Genomic DNA, 20,675 nt, shown 5'->3' with positions numbered 1-20,675 from the left:
AAACCATTCAGGTATGACCTAAATCAAACAACTTACGATTATACAGTGGAAATGACAAATAGATTTAAGGGATCAGATCTGAAAGACAGAGTACCTGAAGAACTATGGACAGATGTTCACCACATTGTACAGGAGGCAGTGATCAAGACCATCCCCAAGAAAAAAAAAAAGCAAAAAGGCAAAATTGTTGTCCAAGGAGGCCTTACAAATAGCTGAGAAAAGAAAAGACGCAAAAGGCAAAGGAGAAAAGGAAAGATATACCCATTTGAATGCAGAGTTCCAAATAGCCAGGAGAGATAAGAAAGCCTTCCTCAGTGATCAATGTGAAAAAATAGAATGGGAAAAACTAGAGATCTCTTCAAGAAAATTAGAGATTCCAAGGGAACATTTCATGCAACGATGGGTATAATAAAGGACAGAAATGGTATAGACCTAAGAGAAGCAGAAAATATTAAGAAGAGGTGGCAAGAACACACAGAAGAACTATACTAAAAAGATCTTCATGACCCAGATAACCACGATGATATGATCACTCACCTAGAGCCAGACAGCCTGGAATGCAAAGTCAAGTGGGCCTTAGGAAGCATCACTACTAACAAAGCTAGTGGAGGTGATGGAATTCCAATTGAGCTATTTCAAATCCTGAAAGATGATGCTGTGAAAATGCTGCATTCAATATGCCAGCAAATTTGGAAAACTCAGTAGTGTGGCCACAGCACTGGAAAAGGTTTCCAGGATTGCCTTTACAATCCCAATGAAAGGCAATGACAAAGAATGCTCAAACAACTACACAATTGCACTCATCTCACACGCTAACAAAGTAATACTCAAAATTCTCCAAGCCAGACTTCAACAATATGTGAACCAAGAACTTCTAGATGTTCAAACCAGATTTAGAAAAGGCAGAAAAACCAGAGAACAAATTGCCAACATTCCCTGGATCATAGAAAAGGCAAGAGAGTTCCAGAAAAACATCTACTGCTTTATTGACTACACCAAAGCCTTTGACTGTGTGAATCACAAGAAACTGTGAAAAATTCTTAAAGAGATTGGAATACCAGCTCACCTGACATGCCTCCTGAGAAATCTGCATGCAGGTCAACAAGCAAGAGTTAGAACTAGACATGGAACAACAGACTGGTTCCAAATAGGAAAAGGAGTACATCAAGTCTGTATATTGTCACCCTACTTATTTAACTTACATGCAGAGTACATCATTCGAAATGCTGGGCTGGATGAAACACAAGCTGGAATCAAGACTGCCAGGAGAAATATCAATAACCTCAGATATGCAGATGGCACCACCATTATGGCAGAAAGCAAAGAAGAACTAAAGAGTCTCTTGATGAAAGTGAAAGAGGAGAGTGAAAAAGCTGGCTTAAAACTCAACATTCAGAAAACTAAGATCATGGCATCTGTTCCCATCACTTCATGGCAAACAGATGGGGAAACAATGGAAACAGTGACAGATTTTATTTTCTTGGGCTCCAAGATCACTGTAGGTGGTGACCGCAGACATGAAATTAAAAGATGCTTTCTCCTTGGAAGAAAAGCTATGATCAACCTGCTGCTGCTTCTAAGTCACTTCAGTCATGTATGACTCTGTGCGACCCCATAGACGGCAGCCCAACAGGCCCCACCATCCCTGGGATTCTCCAGGCAAGAATACTGGAGTGGGTTGCCATTTCCTTCTCCAATGCATGAAAGTGAAAAGTCAAAGTGAATTCGCTCAGCTGTGTCCAACTCTTAGCGACCTCATGAACTGCAGCCTACCAGGCTCCTCTGTCCATGGGATTTTCCAGGCAAGAGTACTGGAGTGGGGTGCCATTGCCTTCTCCTAGGCAGCCTATTAAAAAGCAGAGACATTACTTTGCCAACAAAGGTTCGTCTAGTCAAGGCTATGTTTTTTCCAGTAGTCATGTATGGATGTGAGAGTTGGACTATAAAGAAAGTTTAGCATGGAAGAATTTATGCTTTTGAACTGTGGTGTTGGATAAGACTCTTGAGAGTCCCTTGGACTGCAAGGAGACCAGTCCATCCTAAAGGAAATCAACCCTGATTATTCATTGGAAGGACTAATGCTAAAGCTGGAACTTCAATACTTTGGCATACCTGATGTGAAGAACTGACTCATTTGAAAAGACCCTGCTGCTGGGAAAGATTGAAGGTAGGAGGAGAAGGGTATGACAGAGGATGAAATGTTTGGATGGCATTGCCGACTCAATGGACATGAGTTAGAGTAAGCTCTGGGAGTTGGTGATGGACAGTGAAGCCTGGCGTGCTGCAGTCCATGGGGTCGCAAAGAGTTGGACACGACTGAGTGACTGAACTGAACTGAACTAAACTCATCAGTTATGATCTGAAACTTTCAGTTTTGGGTGACTATAAACTGAAGTAAGAACTCAGGACCCCTGAAGGCTATCTGAGTGCATGATCCTTTTATTCTTCAAAAAGTTCTTCCCCACAAGTTTTTGAAGTCATCTTCTCTACTGGTAATTTGGTAGCAATTTTCATTTTTAGCTATTTTTCTATAGACAGGATTACTCCCCTTTTGAAAACTCATATAGCATTGGTTTATCTGAGATCTTATTAAATTACATTATTATGATGACAAATAAACTGACAGAAATAGTTTTGACACAAATACGCAACCAAATTCTGTATGCACACACATCACACCTGCTGGGGAGCCCAACCTTGCAAAGTACTAGGTGGAACGCCCTAGTGATGACAGCTAGCCAGCCAGGTGCCTCCATCAGGAATCATTAAAAGAGCCAGTTAATCCTACAAGCTAAGTGTCTTTTGTGGAAACACACACACACAGTTCTACTCTATGTCCATTCTGAATCATTTATAACTTCGAATAAAGTTGCAGTCAGGCAGTTGGCTATTATGTAAGAAAACAAGAAAGGATGGCTCTAAAAGCACAAAAGAAGATAAAGTTTTCAAATTTTCAAGACTGAACCAAGAGAGACACATGGAAGATGCTCTAGACTTTACTTCATTAGAGAAAAGTCAGGCATCATCCTCTCCCTGCAATGCCAGGAACAAGAACAACGTTGCACCCCAGAACAAGGACCAGGTGCCCCAGGTACTTCATCAGTGATTCCACCAAGTCCAGAACCCCTTTCCTTGCAGGGTTGGTAAAGAACTTTTAATCTGCCATTAAAACAAAAGCTTAAATTGGAAATCCCTCTGGGAAATATGAATGTGACATATTTGAACCCATGTTCAAATCCCTCTGCCATGAACACAGGTGCTCCCAGATTTGGGGGTGGGAGGGTTCAGCACACCCAGCACGTGGGTGGGGGTGGGGGAAGGTCTCTTGAGGAAGGCGATGCCTACAGCCCAAGTGGGACTGTTCCCTCCCACACTTAGTGAGGGAGAGAATGTGGGGTCACCACTGAGAACAGGAAGGGCAAGGGAAAAGCCAGAGTGCACTCAGTCTAAAACATCCCCCCAAATGGCCAAGGGTCATGAGGCTTCAGGCACGAAGGTGCAGCAGTACTTTCTCAGAAAACCTTTCTGTGGAGTAGCTTTCACTTTATATGTGGTCTGTGTTCTTCCTTGGAGAAGGAAGTGGCAACTCACTCCAGTGTTCTTGCCTGGAGAATCCCAGGGACAGGGGAGCCTGGTGGGCTGCCGTCTATGGGGTCGCACAGAGTCGGGCACAACTGAAGCAACTTAGCAGCAGTAGCAGCAGCAGCTCTTCCTTATTTTTTTTTCTCCTTGTCTGAGGATGACTAATACACAGTGATTCAGATCTCCATGAGTTAAACGAAGTCTTCGGTGGAGAAAAATTTGCACTGGAAGCATTTACTAGGCAACAATGCAAGCTTCAATCTTCTCATCTCCAAAACAATCTTACATGTTCAAGTAGGAATAGAGGGTGGAGAGTTTGGGTTGCTCCAAGGAGCCTTTTTTCTCTCCTTTCTTCATTGTAGACATAGTTATTTTTCTGTAAGAATGACTTTACGCATTGGAAACCCAATTTACCATCCAGTCAGTAGTATTTAAGGGGTGAGCATATGTTGGAAAAGACTCTTGATAGCACCTTGGACTGCAAAGAGATCAAACCAGTCAACCCTAAAGGAAATCAGTCCTTAATATTCATTGGAAGGACTGATGCCCAAGCTGAAACTCCAATATTTTGGCCACCTGACGTGAAGAACCAACTCATTGGAAAAGACCCTGATGCTGGGAAAGATCTAAGGCAGGAAGAGAAGAGGACAGTAGAGGACAAGATGGTTGGATGGCATCACCAACTCGATGGACTTGAGATTGAGCACGCTCTGGGAGTTAGTGATGGTTGGGGAAGCCTGGCTTGCTGCAGTCCATGGGGTCACAAAGAGTTGGACATGACTGAGCGACTGACCTGACTGACTGATATACCTTAATATTGTCTTCCCAGGTGGCACTAGTGGTAAAGAATCCACCTGCCAATGCAGGAGACACAAGTTCAATCCATGGATCGAGAGGCAAGATCCCTGGAGAAAGGAATGGCAACCCACTCCAGTATTCTTGCCTGGGAAATCTCACGGACAGAGGAGCCTGGAGGGCTACTGTTCATGGGGTGGGGTGGCAAAGAGTCAGGCATGACTGAGCATGTGCACACACACATGACCTAATCGTAGCCAATGAGACATTGGGAAGGTGTGTGGAGCATTTCTCGGGGAGACAGTGCCCTGCTCCCTCTCTCCACTGTTTGTGCCTTGCCCTGGGGGGCTAGGGGATTGACTGAGCTATTATAATAAACTGGATCCCTATCTTCAAACTTCCTGACATTGAGAGAAACAAAACACTGTGGTTTCAGCCACTTTCACTCAAATATTCTGCTACTTTCAGCAGGAAACTCCTAACTCTGATGGCATAAAAATAAAGAAGAAATAGGCCATTAACACAGACATCAAAAGTGTAGTATTCAGAAGACAGCCTAGACAGGCCTATGAATGGACCACAAAAACACAGAAACCTATAAGGACCTCATGCACTTTACTCCCAAGAACATATTTACAACCATCTTAACATTTAGAGTCACTCCTAAAGCAGCACAACACAAGGAAATGTATAAATGTGAGTAGCACCTTAATGAGGGCCTGGAGTGAGCAATAGAAAGCGGTCATTAGGAGGAAGGATCGAAAAATATAAAACCAAATGTGGTCAATGAATCTGTCCTAGACGTGGAACAATAAGCACTACCTTGTCGTCAGAGGTTACACCTGGGAGTGTGGGGATGGACTGAAATTGAAGGGGACACATACATATTCATATATATATATATATATATACACACACACTGTTGAAAAACACTTCAGAAAATAATATATTTTTGCTTTTCTTCAATTAAAATTTACTGTGTAAACACTTTCTCTGACAATTTAAAACAAACTTTAAAAACTAAATTTGGTGAACACTGGATAAAGGTGTTATTTTTTGGATTTCCTTTTTCCAGTTCTTAGAGTTTCTAGCCTTGAGGTCAACGTGACATTTTTGTTTCAAGCAAACATTGCGGAGAATTTGAGCTGCTTGCTTTTGCTGACAATAGCAGAAATTTTGTGGCGCATGGTGTTATGTGATGTGGTTATTTTTCTTGCCTCAGAAAGAAATTTTCTGTGTGTATGAGCCTGCTTATTCTGTGATCTTTTGTGGTGATAAAGAATTTGACCAAAGTAGATGTAACGAATAAGATAAAGGTGAGCTGCTATCACACTATTGTTCTAAAACTTTATGCCATGTTAAGTTTAAAATGAGGCCAACATGACATTAACTCTTATGATTTTAAAAAGAGCAACATGTCTTCTGCTAATATTTTATGTAATCAAGCAGATTCTTTTTATATGCATGATATAAATCTATATGATTTTAAAGTAATGCTGGATTTGGTAAAGGGTCATGAAAGTACCGTGAGACATATTCCAAACATACATATAAATACAATATGGGAAATAATGAAATATCACTTGAATTAGTTTTGTCAGTGTCTTATTTTAATCTTAGTGCCTTTATTGTATTTTTGAATGAGGAGATAATAGGTAATAAAAAAAGATGTGTCTGTAAGATGTGTCCTGGGATATCACTGCTCAAATTCAGAACCATTTGTGCTTCACCATGAGTAACAGTTTGATGAAGAGGAATGAATTCACATTTGAATGTATTGAAAATCGGCCTTCAGAAGCAGTCTCTTCATCACCCACAAGAAGGCTGGTGGAAAAAATGTCTCGGTTTGTATAAAGTTCAAGTCCAGAACCCAAATGCAGGCCAAGGCACTTTCAGCTATAAAGTCAGAGTCTAGCAGACACATCCTTATTGAAGGCTGAGGGGCTGCTGGCCTGGGGTGGTGCCTCAGCAACTGTGGTGTACAATATCCATCTCCTGTGATCTACTGGAGAGAGGTGGGTGGCACACACATAAACAAGCCCAAGTTGAATTTGCCAGATCCTGGTAAGTGCTATGGGGGAAAAAAAAAATACTGGGTACAGAGGACAAGGAATCTGCAGGGTAGGCCTGTGTGTTTCATAGATGGTAGTGGAATTCCTAGCTAAGGCTGCGCCTAATCCATGCTGATGGCCAGGTTAAGCCCTTGTGTCTTGCAGAGGCCTTCAGGTGGCCCAGGGGTAAAGAACCTGGACACATCTGGAGACGTGGGAGCAATCCCTGAATCGTGAAGATCCCCTGGAGGAGGAAGTGGCAACCCACTCCAGTATTCTTGCCTAGAGAATCCCACGGACAGAGGAGTCTGGAGGGTCCATGGGGTCACAAAGTCAGACATGATTTAGTGAGCAAGCACACGAAGTGTGTTCAGGAAGACTCACTCACCAGGTTGTCAGACTGGGCATTAAGATGCCTGAATCCAGCAACCTGATACGCCTCTTTGGGTGAAGGTAGTGAGGGGGCTGGAGCCAGACAGGTGTCATCTCAGAGGTCATGTCAGAGGTCTTCCCTCCTGGGCCTACCCACCGTCAATGGAAACCACTCAGAATAGAGGAGCAGCATCTGAATCTGGAGTCACCCTCCTCGTGTGAGTGCTCAGTCGCTCAGTCATGTCCAACTCTTTGTGACCCCATGGACTGTAGCCCACCAGGCTCTTCTGTCCAGGGGATTCTCCAGGAAAGAATACTTGAGGTTGCCACCTCGTCCTTCAGGGGATCTTCCCAACCCAGGGTAAATTAAACCCACATCCCTTATGTCTCTTGCATTGGCAGGTGGATTCTTTACCACTAGTACCACCTGGGAAACCCTCCTCAAACTGGCAATAAGTATGACTACTTTTGGAGAAGGCAATGGTACCCCACTCCAGTACTCTTGCCTGGAAAATCCCATGGACGGAGGAGCCTGGTAGGCTGCAGTCCATGGGGTCGCGAAGAGTTAGACACGACTGAGTGACTTCACTTTTACTTTTCACTTTCATGCATTGGAGAAGGAAATGGCAACCCACTCCAGTGTTCTTGCCTGGAGAATCCCAGGGACAGGGGAGCCTGGTGGGCTGCCGTCTATGGGGTCGCACAGAGTCGGACATGACTGAAGTGACTTAGCAGCAGCAGCATGACTACTTTTAGAGAAAATGTTCAAAGGTTTAAGTTTTCTGCTTCTTCCTTTTCTTCTCATGTTTTCATCTGTTTGGAATATAGTGTTGATTTTTTGTTTGTTTTGTAGCTTTGTTCTTATGTAAAAATACTGAAATCTGCATCACATGAATCCATATGAAGTAAATACATAAATCTTCCAAATAAAGGAAAAGACATAATTAATAAGTATAAGTGTGCCACAGGCTAGAATAAAACCATTTGACATCTGTGTACTGAGGGGAAAAATTTGCCTTCAGGCTTTTACAAAAATTTCTGGAGATGTGATTTTATAAGAACAGACAATTCTAACCCTAGTGTTTGACCACCAAAAAGTAAACATAATTCCTGAAGGTAGCTCCTGCTTCAGGCGAATTAGTTCTACCATGCCTTAGGATACTAGCCAACAAAAGAAGGGAAAACAGTTTTAAGTAGGTCAGATAATCATAGCAACCCAGTTTCTGGGGCTGCACAATTGTTGTGTGTGTGTGTTTGCTTTCCTGTTATAAATCTCATCTTTTCCATTTCCCTGTGTTCTGGGGTTAAGATGATCCTTTCTTGCAGTAATGTGCCCTGAGGTCACCTGAACGTGAGCTGGTTTCCAAACTGGTTGAGCTGCTGGTCAATGATAATGCCAGCAACTACACTGTTTTCATTCATGGACTTCTTCTCTTCCACGCTCACTCAAAATGCATTAAAATCAATTGTAAACGGCAAAATCATTCACATCCAGGAAAGGTCTACACAACACTAAACATTTGCATGACCAACAATTTTTTTTTTTTTAATTAATATACTTAAGACTATTTAGGTTACTATTTAAACACTTCACTTGTGATAACCGGTTTGTTTTGTTTTGTTTTGTTTTGTTTTTTTAATAAACAACGAGTGAGGTCCTTCTGGAAACTGGATATTCCCTTCAGTAGTAATCTGGAAAGCAGGCATATTAACTGGCATCTTTTAGGTTCAGAATTTTAATGCCAAGCCCTTTTAAAATAGATTCAACTTAAACCCACTTGCAAGCAAAGAAAAATAAAAAAGAGTTTGGAACATCAAGAAGAACTTTCTTCCAGTGAAGAGACTAAAAGAACAATGAAAAGTGAAAGTGGAGTTCTAAGGAGAAATGTCATTTTGGTTCAAAGTTTGCATCTGTCCTTTTCTCATTAATACCAAATCTGTGGCCCTTTTTTCAGTGGACACAGCTGACCCTCTGGTACTTAGCACTTTTAACGCTTTGCCTGTTTATCTCTCCCCTTCCTTAATGTTTGTGATACGATTTTTCTGCATCCCATCTTATTGCTCTCTGCATTTCATCCTCTCCTAGCTTCCTCACCCTCCCTGGATACTGTGACTCACACACGCCACCTGTGCAGGAGTCATATGGAAGCGAGGCCTCCACAGCCCCCACTGTCTCCTGTCCACCTCTGCCCTCCCTCTGAGCCACACTTTTCTGCCTGCCCACAAAATCACTGTGCTATGAAACGCAAAGAAAATTAAAAATTGTCCAAACTTCTATTTCACTTTAAAAAACAAGTTGTGTTATAATAATTATAGTTTAGCTGAATGGGATTAAGAACTACAAACACTGTTATCAGATTTCTTATGTATACATCATAAAGCATGCAAACACATTGTCAGCCTCAGAAATGAATATGCAATAGGTTCTCTGAAAAGGCTCTTTAGAAATGTAAATAAATAAAAAAGAAAACATCAGAGTGGAATTAAAAATAAAATGTTTAATGCCAAATGCTCCCCCTACCAGATATTATATTCTTTAAAGGTACTACAAGGATAAAACATTTCAACTAGGTTATCCTACTAAGTAGAGTAAACACTAATTTTATGAGCCTGGTTCACTCTTATCTAATACTTATCTAATATGCTGAAAAGCATATTGGATATAAAATAGCAGACGTTTTTAGAAGGTAAGTTCTGTGAATGCTTTGTAAAAATTATCCATTCATTTAAATTATTTACTGAGCACTTAATAAGGACAGAAATATCTTTAAGCACTAAAGAAACTGTGTTGAAATAATAGATTTGGGGAACTTCCAAGCACAGGAAGGGCTTCCCATGTAGCTTAGCTGGTAAAGAATCCACCTGCAATGCAGAAGACCCTGGGTTGATTCCTGGGTTGGTAAGATCCACTGGAAATGGGATAGGCTAGCCACTCCAGTGTTCTTGGGCTTCCCTGGTGACTCAGCTGGTAAAGAATCTGCCTGCAATGCGGGAGACCTGGGTGTGATCCCTGGGTTGGGAAGATCCCCTGGAGAGGGGAACAGCTACCCACTCCAGTATTCTGGCCTGGAGAATTCCATGGACTGTATAGTCCACGGGGTCGCAAAGAGTCGGACACAATTGAGCGACTTTCACAGTAGAGTACAAACACAGGAAGGAAATTTCAGGTGGCTGATATTCCCATAAGCGTTCTAGTGGGTCACCCACCTGAACTACCTCAACCCCTAAGGTAGCCGCTTAGTAATTTATAACCCAAATTGAGGCCCTACTCGGCCTCAGGTACAGGACTCATGCTGAGGCTCTGAAGCTAGACAAAGCCAGGAGCATTGAAGATGAATCAAAGGAACGTTCATAGGTTGTTTCTCAGGAATTGTAGCAAAGTCTCTTGATGAGACAAGAAGGACACTAACATCAATAGGAATAGGTCATCTGAGGATGCTAAAATGTAGAAACGCAGTGGTACAAACAATAAAGAACATTTCCTTTATAATCACAGGGAATTTTCCTTCTTTATTTCCCCCTCCTTCCCTTGTTTCCCTCCTTCCATCCTCTCTTCTTTCTTTCTCTCTTGCAATTTTTGATTAGTGGTAAATATATACATTATACATTGTATAACAAAAAATTTTAGATTAGGAACAAGAATGATGACTTTCCCACCTAGAAATACCCAGATTCAAACTAACACAGAGGTAGTGTAAAGGTAAGTCATAGTGATATTATAACAATAATGACCTTATTGTTATTAAAAGGAAGTGAAAGTGAAGTCGCTCAGTCTGTCCGACTCTTTGAGACCCCATGGACTGTAGCCTATCAGGCTCCTCTGTCCATGGGATTTTCCAGGCAAGGATACTGGAATGGGTTGCCATTTCCTTCTCCAGAGGATCTTCCTGACCCAGGGATTGAACCCGGGTCTCCTGAATTACAGGCAGAAACTTTACCATCTGAGCTACCAGGGTCCTATTCAAATAAAAGAGGGGTTCAAAAGCTTCAGTAGGTTATTTCTCTCACAATATAACACCTAAACCAATTAGCATGTAAACTTAGTTAGAAGATGATGTTTATTTCATTAAAATCAAATGGTCACTGTGTGAAATATTGGAGTGGAAAGAACTTCTGTCTTATTGATGATTGCATTTCAGCGTATGAAAGATTGATCTCATGCACAGATTTACAACCATAACTATTCTACATAACTTGGCTTAGTGGGAATTATTCTAAATATTTTTTGCATCATTTCGATCTTAAAGTGAATTTCAGTCATGTTGAAAGGAGTATGCATTCATAATAGTTTTTTTTTAATTAAATCTTTTCAATAAATTTATTTGGATTTGTGCCTGCAATTTAAGGATTTCCTATTAATCCTGAAGGAATTGTTTTATGTGCCACTTGTTTTGCTCTTTGTGTTAACAATGCCATTCTAGACTTATGAAGTAATGTATATTAAATGTATATACTTCATATGGTGAAAAGTGTTAGTCACCCAGTCGTGTCCAGCTCTTTGTGGCCCCATGGACTGTAGCCCACCAGGCTACTCTGTCCATGGGATTCTCCAGGCAAGAATACTAAAGTGGGTTGCCATTTCCTTCTCCAGGGGATCTTCCCAACCCAGGGATCAAACTCAGGTATCCTGCATTGCAGACAGATTCTTTACTGTCTGAGCCACCAGAGAAGCCTTCTCATATGGTAGATAATCTAATATAAATAGCATATTCTCTTAATTTTAGGTCTTCAGAACATTGTCATTAAACTGAACATGGAGTGGTAACATCTACTTTAATTTAGTCTCATTTCCTAAATGCTAATATAAGTATTCAGGAACAATTTATATAAATAGCACACAATTCTTGAAATAACATGCAAGTTGTTCCAGTTCTAGGAACTCAGTACTAAATATTCATAGCAACTGATTTCTGTGGCATAGCAGGGAGGTTTAGGGAAGTAAAATGATTTCTATTTTCTCCTATAGCTGTTTGAGAAGTGAGAAGTGGATAATGAAGACTATTACAGAGAGGACCTTTTTTGTTGATTTCTTGTGTAGGTGCTGTGACAAAAATAATATAATATTGGGCTCTAGTCTAGTACATTACCCTGACCTTTTTTTTTTTTTTTTTTTTAATTTGGAAAACAGGTCACTTGCTCTGTGGATATCTGGAACTCCATGTAGCATTCAGATCTTTGAAACACAGTAGGTTTTCTCTTTACCAACCACTCCTGGGTAACCCTATTTTTCCTTCTTTGAAATGAGGAATAAACCGTGAATCAGTCCCTTTGGATCTCCCACTGTAGGAGAAAGGCAATGCTGACATGATAAAACAGATAACGGGAAAGCAGTGCTGTTTTTATTAACAGCATGGGCTTTTCAAACAAGTGCAAATCAATTACAAACTCTAGTATATTAATTCCCTTAACACTCTCATAAAAAATATCAGTAAATATCTTGAGTTACCAATATGCAATAGAAGTAGGGAGAAAAATCATACGGCATAAAATAACATTCCCAAGTGGACTATAAAATGTTAACTTCCTTAGAGAGACAATGTCATATGAATCTAAAACATGAAAATAAAATTTCCAAGTCAGAGCCTGTCTTGATTGTGTAATCTAAAAGAATAGTCATAATTTCAAACTTGTAAGAGCAAAACCAAGTCACACGGTGTTCATTTTGAACAATACACTAATAATCAAGTTTTATTCAGGACTGACTGTATGCTCATCAATGTGCCCCTGGAAATAAGATATATTATCAACATACCTACCTGACATTTTACAGCTCATCTGTAAATACCTTCATCTGTATTCTTTGATTTAATAACACAAGATGAGTCTAAGGTAGTGGTTAGGAGTTTGGGCTCTGGAGTCGGAATATTTAAGATCAAATTCTCCTCAGATGTGTATGAGCCTTGGGATGTTGTATACATTCCTTTACCTCTGGGTTTGTCTGTTACCTCATTTGTAGGAGAGCATGGTTCTAATGTCAACTTCATGGGATTGTTAAGAAGATTAAACGAACTAGTGATCTGTATGGCACCTGACACCCCACAAGTGCTCTATGAATCTGGTCTCTTTTGGTTGTTGTTTATTTGTTAAGACTCCAGGATAGACTTTTTGTACACCAGGCTGTCTGCAAGGTGAAGCTCAGCCATTCAGTCTGGGATCAGCCAAGTCTGACTTTATTAAGAGACCCTGAAGCAGAAGTCTTCTGTAAGCAGTTATAAGACACATGGCTAAGACTCCACAGAAAGGATGGGATTCAGTCATGCCTTTGATGGCACTGAGATAAAGCTTTGTTCAAACTTCACTGACGCTGACTGTAAATCTCCAGCCATCAGATGGGTCAAGGAATCAAAGTTTATATCTCAAAATTAAAATACCTTTATACAAAGAAGGGTTTGCCCTCCAGTTCCATGTTAATCACTTGAATCAATTCTCTTCCAAAACTGTGATAGTCTGTACAAATGGAAACTAGTCAGAAAGTACAGATGGCTTAATATTCCCTAGGGTATGATTTGCAAAATATCTTACTGGGGTCATGTTGATGGGGGTCAATAGCACTGAATTTTTTTTCCCCATGAGGAAAAATCAACTAAGGTGAGAAATCTGATTTTTACCTGCCTTGTATTATTTTACCTGCCACTACACCAGTTCAATGAAAATAGAAAAATCAAGACCATTTTCTCTCTTATCTTCATATGAGGAATGGCTAGACCTTCATCTCACCACAGTGCTGAATACAGATTTCTAACTAAGATATCCAGATTCACAAGGAAAATAGGGACCCTGATTCTAGCACCATTAGAACTATCCACAAAGCTTATGGAAAGAGTCAGGGTCAAAGTAGGCAAGAGCTTGTTATGAAGGCAACACAACACACACTCTGAAGATGAAATTTCCATGACTAAAGGCCCCAAAAATATATATTTAACTTAAATGGGAAGGAAATCCAAAATAGAGGGAGTATATATACATGAATAGCTGTATAGTAGAAACTAACACAACTATATACACAACTTTATACAAACGTAACAGAGAAGGCAATGGCACCCCACTCCAGTACTTTTGCCTGGAAAATCCTATGGACGGAGAAGCCTGGTAGGCTGCAGTCCATGGGGTCGCTAAGAGTCAGACACGACTGAGCGACTTGACTTTCACTTTTCACTTTCATGCATTGAAGAAGGAAATGGCAACCCACTCCAGTGTTCTTGCCTGGAGAATCCCAGGGACGGGGGAGCCTTGTGGGCTGCCGTCTATGGGATAGCACAGGGTTGGACATGACTGAAGCGACTTAGCAGCAGCATACAAACTTAAAAGTCCCTTGGACTGCAAGGAGATCAGCCCTGGGATTTCTGTGGAAGGAATGATGCTAAAGCTGAAACTCCAGTATTTTGGCCACCTCATGCGAAGAGTTGACTCATTGGAAAAGACTCTGATGCTGGGAGGAAATTGGGGGCAGAAGGAGAAGGGGATGACAGAGGATGAGATGGCTGGATGGCATCACTGACTTGATGGACGTGAGTCTGAGTGAACTCCAGGAGTTGGTGACGGACAGGGAGGCCTGGCGTGATGCGATTCATGGGGTCGCAAAGAGTTGGATACAACTGAGTGACTGAACTGAACTGAACTGAACAAATAAACAACACTATATTTGCAAAGCCAATATAGGGAGTGAAAGTTGTTCACTTGTGTCCAACTCTTTATGACCCCTTGGCTGTAGCCCACCAGGCTTCTCTGTCCATGAGATTCTCCAGGCAAAAATACTGGAGTGGGTTGCCATTCTCTTCTCTAGGGGATCTTACCAACCCAGGGATCAAACCCAGGTCTTCTGCATTGTAGGCAGATTCTTTACAATCTGAGCCACCAGGGAAAGCAACTATATGCCAATAAAAACTTTTAAAAAAGGATTAAAAAATAAAATACTATATTTAATCAGGATTTTATTTTGTCTATCTATGCATCAAGGAATTCAGTCTTTTTTAAAAAAAGATACCTTTTCTACTTATGTTTGATTATTTGGGATATTAATATACACAAACACATGCAGATGAATATGCACACACTATTCTCCTCCCCCCAACACACATATATGTACACATACATATGGGGCTGTGCTTAGTCACCCAGTCATATCCAACTCTTTGTGACCCCATGGATCATAGCCTGCCAGGCTCCTCTGTCCATGGGATTCTGCAGGCAAGAATACTGGAGTGGGTTGCCATGCCCTCCTCCAGGGGATCTTTCCAACCCAGGGATCAAACTCAGGTCTCTTGCATTGTAGACAGATTCTTTACTGATTGAGCCACCAGGGAAGCCCACACATACATACATACATACACACACACACACACACACACATATATATGTATAAAGTTACCCATCTGACATTTTAAAATTACATCCAAGGAACATATACAATCTAAGGGGTTAACAACACTTAGAAAAATAATTTTCTACTTGGTTTGAAATTTAACATCCTGAATACTAATAATTGTACTTAAAATTACTGCAACAATATTAGTTTGTGTGTATCCTTTACTTATGTATTGTTTTGACCAAATAAGATATAATTTGTTAGGGGAAATAATCAGTATCTTGTTTGTTTGTTACCAAACTTAATTTTAATCAAATAATTGACTCAATAGGGTTCTAAATAACCCTTGGGGGAAATATTGTGAAAAATCACTTAAATGGAATAAACACAAAGTCTCAGCGTGTGTGGAAACAAGGCTATAGATCTTATCTAAAATGAATTAAAGTAAGCACTGAGGTACAACGAGGTATTTATCGAAGGAAGCAGCTTGATATCTGAAATGTCCCTTAGAGAACCCTAGAAATGCTGTGAAAATCAGGCAGAGACCCAGCTTCTCTCTAATCTATGAATTCAGTATTGAGATTCTGAGGGTTTGCTTTTTACCTTTGTTTTATTCAGCATGCTGGAAAGAGCTCCTGCTTCTATACCTTACTCTCCTTTCTTTAGAATCATTCTCTTCACTCCTCTCTCTCGACCTCATAAGAACAGATTGAAGAATACGCCTCAAAAACCATTAAATTATGTCAATGAAATATCTGTTCATATAAAAGTATATATTGGTGCTGCTTTAGTAATGCAGACATTGAAATTCAAATGACAGAGAAGGTTAGCATGGGCCCTAAAAAAGGATGATGTTCAAACTCATGAAGCGTTTCATATTTATGTCAAATATTTGTTGTTGTTTAGTCTCTAAGTCCGGAGAAGGCAATGGCACCCCACTCCAGTACTCTTGCCTGGAAAATCCCATGGATGGAGAAGCCTGGTGGGCTGCAGTCCATGGGGTCGCGAAGAGTCAAATACGACTGAGCGACTTCACTTTCACTTTTCACTTTCATGCATTGGAGAAGGAAATGGCAACCCACTCCAGTGTTCTTGCCTGGAGAATCCCAGGGACGAGGGAGCCTGGTGGGCTGCCGTCTCTGGGGTTGCACAGAGTCGGATACTACCTAAGCGACTTAGCAGGAGCAGCAGCAGTCTCTAAGTCAAGTCTGAATCTTTGTGAACCAATGGACTGCAGCACACCAGGCTTCCCTGTCCTTCCCTATCTCCAGAGTTTGCTCAAACTCATGTCCACTGAGTCAGGGTTGCCATCTAAACATCTCATCCTGCCACCCACTTCTTCTCCTGCCCTCAATCTTTGCCAGGTTCAAGGTCTTTTCCAGTGGGTTGGTTTTTCACATCAGGTGGGCAAACTATTGGAGCTTGCTTCAGTATCAGCTTTTAAACGAATATTCAGGGCTGATTTCCTTTAGGATTGACTGGCTTGATCTCCTTGCTGTCCAAAGGACTCTCACAGCATTCTCCAGTATCACAATTCAAAAGCATCAATTCTTCAGCTTTCAGTCATTTCTATGGTCCAACTCTCACATCTATACATGACTATTTGGAAAAACAGCTTTGATTATATGGACCTTTGTTGGCAAATTTAGGTCTCTGCTTTTTAATATACTGTCAGGCTTGTCACAGCTTTTCTTCCAAGGAGTAAGTGTCTTTTAATTTCATGGTTGCAGTCACAATCTGCAGTGATTTTGGAGCCCAAGAAAACAGCCTGTCACTGTTTCACTCTTTCCCCATTTTTGCCATGCAGTGATGGGACAGAATGTCATGATCTTAGTCTTTTGGATGTTGAGTTTTAAGCCAGGTTTTCATTCTCTTCTTTCACCTTCATCAAGAGGTTCTTTAGTTCCTCTTCACTTTCTGCCATTAGTGTGGTATCACGTGCATACTTGAGGTTGTTAATCTTTCTCCTGGAAATCTTGATTCCAGTTTGTGATTCATCCAGCCCAGGATTTCACATGATGTGCACTGCATAGAAGTTAAATAAGCAGAGTGACAATGTACAGCCTTGACATACTCCTCTCCCAATTTTGAACCAGTCCATTCTTCCATGTAAGTTTTTAACTGTTGCTTCTTGATGTGCATACAGGTTCCTCAGGAGACAGGTAAGGTGGTCCAATAGTCACATCTCTTTAAGAATTTTCAACAGTTTTTTGTGATCTACACAATCAAAGCCTTTAGCGTGGTCTCAATTAAGCAGAAGTAAATGTCTTTCTGGAATTCTCTTGCTTTTTCAATGATACAATGGTTGTTGACAATTTGATTTCTGGTTCCCATTTCTATTCTAAATCCAGCAGTACATCTTCAGGTCCTTTGTTCACATACTGTTGAAACCTAGCTTGAAGGATTTTGAGCATTACATAACTAGCATGAGAAATGAGCACAACTGTGCAATAGTATGAACATTCTTTGCCATTGCCTTTCTTTGGGATTGGAATGAAAACTGATCATTTCTAATCCTGTGGCCACTGCTCAAATTACCAAACTTGCTGGTATATTGAGTCGAGCAATTTAACAGCATTATCTTTTAGGATTTGAAATAGCTCAGCTGAAATTTCATCACCTCCACTAGCTTTGTTCCTGGTAATGCTTCCTAAGGCTCACTTGACTTCACATTCCAGGATGTCTGTCTCTAGGTGAGTGACTACACCCTCATGGTTTTCAGGGTCATTAAGACTTTTTTTTTTAATAGCTCTTCTGTGTAGTCTTGCTACCTCTTCTTAATCTCTTCTGCTTCTGCTAGGCCCTTGATTTTCCTGTCCTTTAGTGTGCCCCTCTTTGCATAAAATGTTCCCTTGGTGTCTCCAGTATTCTTGAAGAGATCTCTAGACTTTCCCATTCTACTATTCTCTTCTATTTCTTTGCATTTTTCACTTAAGAAGGCTCTCTTATCTCTCCTTGCTATTCCCTGGAACTCTACCTTCAGATGGGTGTATCTTTCCCTTTCTCCTTTGCCTTTTTCTTCTCTTCTTTTCTCAGCTATTTGTAAGGCCTCCTCAGACAACCACTTTGCTTTCTTGCATCTCTTTTTCTTTGGATGATTTTGGTCACCACCTCTTTACAATGTTATGAACCTCCGTCTGTAGTTCTTCAGGCACTCTATCTACCAGATCTAAATCCTTGAATCTATTAGTCATCATCTCCACTGCATAATCATAAGAGATTTGATTTAGGTCATATCTGAATGGTCTACTGGTTTTCCCTAATTTCTTCCATTTAAGCCTGAATTTTGCAATAAGGAGCTCATGATCTGAACCAGGTCAGCTCTGGGTGTTGCTTGGCTGGAGTGCATAGAGGTTCTCCATATTCATCTTTAAAAAATATAATCTATCTGATTTCAGTATTGACTATCTGGTGATGTCCATGTGTAGTGTCTTCTCTTGTGTTGTTGGAAGAGGGTGTTTGCTATGACCAGTGGGTTCTCTTGACAAAACTCTGTTGCCCTGCTTCATTTTGTACTCCAAGGCCAAATTTGCCTGTTAATTCAGGTCTCTTGAATTCCTACTTTTTCACTCCTATCCTGTATGATAAAAACAGCATATTTTTGTGGTATTAGTTCTAGAAGGTCTTGTAGGTCTTCATAGACCTGGTCCACGTCAGTTTCTTTGGCATTGGTGGTTGGGGTACAGACTGGGGTAAAGTCTAGGATAGGACTTTACTTTCACCACCAGATGCATCCACAGCTGAGTGTAGCTTCTGCTTTGGCTCAGCCTCTCCATTCTTTCTGGAGCTATATCTCTGATCTTCCCTAATAGCATATCGGACACCTACTGACCTGGGAGGCTCATTTCTAGTGTCATATCCTTTTTGCCTTTTCATTCTGTTCATGGAATTCTCAAGGTAAGGATATTGGAGTGGTTTCCCATTTACTTCTCCAGTGGTCCATGTTTTGTCAGAACTCTCCACCATGACCCGTCCATCTTTAGTGGCCCAGCATGGTAGGGCTTGTAGCTGTATTGAGTTACATAAGGCCATGTGATCATTTTGGTTAGCTCTCTCTGATTGTGGTTTTATTCTAGAGCCTATGGAATTCGACTTTGTGTTTTTTCTATCTGCCCACTGATGGAGGGGGATGAGGCTTGTGTAGACTTCCTGATGGGAGGGGCTGGCTGTGGGTAAAGTTGGATTTTGCTCTGCTGGTCAGGGCTCTGCTCAATAATCCAATTGTCTGCTGATGGGTGGGGCTGTGCTCCTTCCCTGTTAGTTGTTTGGACTGAGGCAATCCAGTCCTGGAGTCTATAGGCTCTATGGCAGGGCTAATGGCGACCTGCAAGATGGCTTGTGGCAACACACACCTCCCAGGACTGCTGCTGCTGTCCCTGCAGCAGGCCACTGCCAGCCCACACCTCCACAGGAAACCCTCAGACACTGACAAGCAGGTCTAGCTCAGTGTCTTGTGGGGTCGCTGCTCCTTTCCTGTGGGTCCTGGTACACACATGGTTTTGTCTGTGCCCTCCAAGACTCTGTTTCCCCAGTCCTGTAGAAGTTCTGTAATCAAATCTCACTGTCCTCGAAATTCAGATTCCCTGGGAGTTCCCAGTTCCTTTGCCAGATCCCCAGGTGGGAAAGTCTGATGTGATGCCTAGACTGTTATCAAATATATTCAGCTAAAAAATAAAAAGATAAGGTGCATGATCAGCAGTTTATCTATCTGTTGAGAAAATGAATGAATGTCCAGGTGAATAAAGTTAGTTGAAATCCCAAGGCTCAGTTTCCTCCAGGGCAAATGGAAACAACAATGGCACCCTCCCTACATACATGACAAGTTTTCCAGGATACCAAGCAGCTGTAGGCACAACAACATTTCACAAAATCCCAGGTATGATATAGTTATTCCATGAAGATTACAAGGATCACCACTGACAGGAACAATCACCTTCTAAAACTCTCCTAGGATTTTTATTTCATCAGAATGAATAGTTCAAATTCTTGCCAAATTTTAGTTTTATGAGTCTTTCTTTATATCTAGTATTTTCTTAAAACATAGCAAGGTTCTGAATCTTCTAAAAGGAAAACACTGATGCACTTACATATTTTCCTAAAATTGTATCAGGTACGTTATTTAGAAGAAATGTGTTTCAATCAGGCCAGGGCCAGGTAAAGTGCTGAAGGCCATAGAAAGAGTGCAGGCTCTCTGCTGCCCTTCTCTGTGTGCTCCTCTTTAGTTTATTCTCATTTCTTAGAGAGCCATGCTTGTCAGGAAAATAACTTGCTCATAAATGAACTGAAATCAATGCAAGGTTGACAGTAAGCATTATCACCATTACTATTATTTTCTTTTGCATTTCAACCTAAAAGATGGCACTGGGGAAGAGAATAACTTTACACAGATTTTTAAACCATAGTTTCCACAAAGTAAGAGCCGTAGAGGAGAGACCATTTGCTGTGTCAGTCTCTGTCCAAACATCAGCACATGCACAGCTTTGTCTGCTGATGTTGGGCTGTGTCTTCCACACCTCAGAAGGCGGGATCTGCCATTCTAAACGCTGTGTTACAACATACGGCCAGCTTGT

At 41.1% G+C, this 20,675-nt stretch overlaps 1 protein-coding gene and 1 non-coding gene across 2 annotated transcripts in view; one reads left to right on the top strand and one right to left on the bottom strand.

Annotated features, from left to right (window-relative positions):
• Nucleotides 1–20,675, bottom strand: part of CSMD1 (CUB and Sushi multiple domains 1) — a 1,679,419-nt gene that overhangs the window by 648,755 nt on the left and 1,009,989 nt on the right. The gene's annotated exons all lie outside the window — the stretch shown is intronic.
• LOC129645134 (U6 spliceosomal RNA) lies at nt 15,887–15,988 on the top strand. The gene has a single exon (XR_008711224.1). It is a non-coding gene; the product is annotated as a U6 spliceosomal RNA (small nuclear RNA).

The sequence above is a fragment of the Bubalus kerabau genome, chromosome 2 (genome assembly GCF_029407905.1).
Source record: "Bubalus kerabau isolate K-KA32 ecotype Philippines breed swamp buffalo chromosome 2, PCC_UOA_SB_1v2, whole genome shotgun sequence".
In the NCBI taxonomy this organism is placed as follows: domain Eukaryota; kingdom Metazoa; phylum Chordata; class Mammalia; order Artiodactyla; family Bovidae; genus Bubalus; species Bubalus kerabau.
Note: the sequence above shows the minus strand (reverse complement) of the source record. Positions and strands in the feature narration are given on the sequence as shown.